At 44.3% G+C, this 3,227-nt stretch overlaps 1 long non-coding RNA gene across 1 annotated transcript; it reads right to left on the reverse strand.

Annotated features, from left to right (window-relative positions):
- Nucleotides 1–201: 201 nt before the first annotated feature.
- On the reverse strand, nt 202–2,766 carry LOC112241386. The gene is made up of 4 exons (XR_006082424.1): nt 2,678–2,766; nt 1,489–2,080; nt 1,036–1,143; nt 202–838 (listed from the first exon to the last, which is right to left on the reverse strand). It is a non-coding gene; the product is annotated as an uncharacterized LOC112241386 (long non-coding RNA).
- Nucleotides 2,767–3,227: the final 461 nt, after the last annotated feature.

Consider the following 3,227-nt stretch of genomic DNA (forward strand, 5'->3'; position numbering starts at 1 on the left):
ATGGCATTCATTGGTCGATAACCAGAGTAAATTACAAAAATAGGATTTTGATTCCTATGCAATGTTCTACAAATAGTTAATTTTGTCTTTCTATTATTTTTGGTTGAAGTTTGGTTGAACAGCAAAGCAATCTGAATGGAGAAAGCACATTAAAACCACTTATAATTCATTTGTTGCCATCCTTGGGCCATGTACTACCCATAAAGCATATTTAGAACTTTATTAGTATTCAGAAACATCAAAAACCAACATGCCATCAAAAATACAGTTATATGATATTTTGGCCACATCGCACAGCCCTAGATACACATGGCGTTTGGGCTTGGCCGGGCCATCCTGGCCACAGTCCTGGGCTATCACAGAGGCAGCAGGAGGGAGGGAGGGTGCAGTGGGGGAAGCAGAGGGGTGTGGTGGGATCGGAGCTGTTGGAGTAGTCGCTGTTTCTGTTCCTGCTGTCATGGCTGCTCTGCTGCTACGGTTGTGTGAGTGGTGGTTACGGTGTCTGCGGTCATCTCTGGAGCCCAGGCTGTCCCATCTGTAGCCCCTCTCCCCTCACTCTCACTCTGAGTGGTGCAAATCCCTGTCCCGCTCTGTCCTTGTCCTTCTCTCTGTACCGGTCTGCCAGAGGGGGCTGCTCGTCCTGGAGTGAAGGGGGTGGTATCGCATATGTGGGGTAGACCTGGGGCTCATTAAGGGGGCAGTAGGGGGGTACGTGGGCGACCCATGTGATAGCTGAGGAGGTACATGGGGGTCCTCTGGGTAACAGGGAGCTTTGCATGCCCCGGCTGAGGAAGAGACAGCAGTGCTGGTCAACGACCCAGTGTTGTATCCAACATGTCTGACAGAAACACAATGACAGAAAGAAGGTTTTGATAATACAAAAGTTGCCACATTGATTGCAATCCTAATGAATAGAAAAATATATATAATTGTTATAATAACAATGCGTGTATAAATGCTCAGCCATAACCTCATGTTATTTATTACATTTTTTAAAATTTTTAAATAATCTTCCAAAGACAAAAAAAAAATCACCTCAGCCGGGTCACCCCCAAGACTGACCTGGCAACAGCGTACTAGCCCGAGTCCTGTGAGAACGAGGAGTTCAGGGTATTCCTCCTCCCTGGGAGGTAGCAGAGGAGACTGGGGTGTAGGGATATTGAGTAGAATAATTGTTCATGTCTCCATAAAACACCTCTATGCTTCAATATCGATCACAAGTTTTTCCCTACACTCACAAAAACAAAAAACATCACTTCCTTGCAATAGGACACAGTGTGCTTTTAAGTCTTATTACCTTGATAAACAGCTTATTTTGTAAGGCATTCAAGCACCTTGCAACAACCAACCCCTAAACTCTTGCTTAACACAAAGTAGCTAGCTAGCTAAAATATGTTTATTCATCTCTGGCACTTAATTCAGCTGACTAACGTTAGCTAGCTAGTAAATAATTGAAATGTACAACCACCACACTAACGTAAGACCTACTGTGTAAATTGTGCCTAGACCATGGTTCTTTTGAAGTCCTTCGATGTCGACTTTGTTGAAAGTCTTGAAGTCTTCTCATTGAAATCACAGCTAATGTTGCGGACAGGCAGTGAGTGGATCTCTACGGAGGTGTCTACGGATCTAGGGATCTCTCTAGCTAACTGACACTGCAATTCAAATATTCCCGCCCCAACGTAAGTGGTACTAGCTAGTTGGTTGGGTGTGTATTGACGTGACGCTATGATGTCTCCTCTTTCCAAGTGCAAGTGTCATGCAGTTCAGACACCAGAAAACGTCAGTTTAAGTTCATGCACAATAATTGGGAGTGTACGATCCCAGAAATCCTTGTTAACGAGTAACCGGGTATAAAAACGTCCAGCTGGAGCCATCTGAGCGGTTGGCTTCTGAACCCTCACCAGCTAATGACTTAACGCTAGCTGTACTTTGGTCTGACCCACTACAGGCAGTCCGGCAGAAACCAGGCAGATGTTTTCATATCCAGAGCTTTATTCTCTAAGTCACCACCACACAGTTGCACAAACCCACACATCATTGAAGTATCTTTGTGGTTACAAGAAATGGACTTGTGGTTCTGAAAGATAAGAAGAGATACACAGTGTTGGAAACTAAACAATAGGAAGATCTACACAGGAAGGAATGTCCTAACATTACACCTGAATAGGGATATTCACACAGCATATCAACATGTGGATAAACATCTCACTGGAGAGAGAGAGCTAACTAGTCTGACAAGCTAGATATATAGCCCGCTCTCTCAGGCCTGGTGGGGATCTTATCAGATCTGTCTCTGGGGTCATAAATTATACTGCACCTGCACGAGCTCCAGTTCTGAAACTTCTAATCTAGACTGTTCTAGAGGCTTGCCCTGGCACCTGCAAATGGCAACCATAATGGCTAATATGAAAACGCTGCGGTAGCATGGGTATACAGACTATACAAATACTCTAGACAAATATGCATCTACTGCGCAGATGCTCATGCAATCAAGGCGAAACTGGCACTTATGCAATATAAACAACATGGAGTATCTGAAATATACATAAGCTGCAGGATAAGAACATTACTTTAATACAGTTACAGATGTGACAAGGTAACTTAAGGTAAATTACTTGCAGTCAATCATCATTGCATAGCATAAAACATCCCAACAAAAAACCCCACAACTCACTTTCTTGGATGCATGCACAATCTTCCTCGTAAACACAATGAAAAACCTTGATAGCAAGCCAAAACTTGTGTCTTCTTCTTGGAACCACATAAACACTCTGAGCTAGAGTGGGCGGGTGCAGTGTCCAAATGTGCATTCGGGCATGCTGATTGGCTGAAACTTCAGCGTTCTGATTGACAGCTGAGATGGAGAGATATCCACCCTAACAGGACTCTGGGAAAGGTCAGGTGCAAAATATTTTTTTTACATCAGGAGTGTACGATCCCGGAAATACTTGTGCCAGTGCATGGACAGGAGTGTGCTCCCGCTCACAGTACATTTCACTGATTGTGTACAGGTTGGAAAATACCCGGAAACACCTATTTTCATGCAGTTATCACTGGCTGTCTAACTGCACCCATACCGACCACACTCTCACACACACATACGAACACACACACTCAGATACACACTCACAGACACACACACACACACACACACACACACACACACACACACACACACACACACACACACACACACACACACACACACACACACACACACACAC

This window comes from Oncorhynchus tshawytscha, unplaced genomic scaffold (assembly GCF_018296145.1).
Source record: "Oncorhynchus tshawytscha isolate Ot180627B unplaced genomic scaffold, Otsh_v2.0 Un_contig_5276_pilon_pilon, whole genome shotgun sequence".
Classification (NCBI taxonomy): domain Eukaryota; kingdom Metazoa; phylum Chordata; class Actinopteri; order Salmoniformes; family Salmonidae; genus Oncorhynchus; species Oncorhynchus tshawytscha.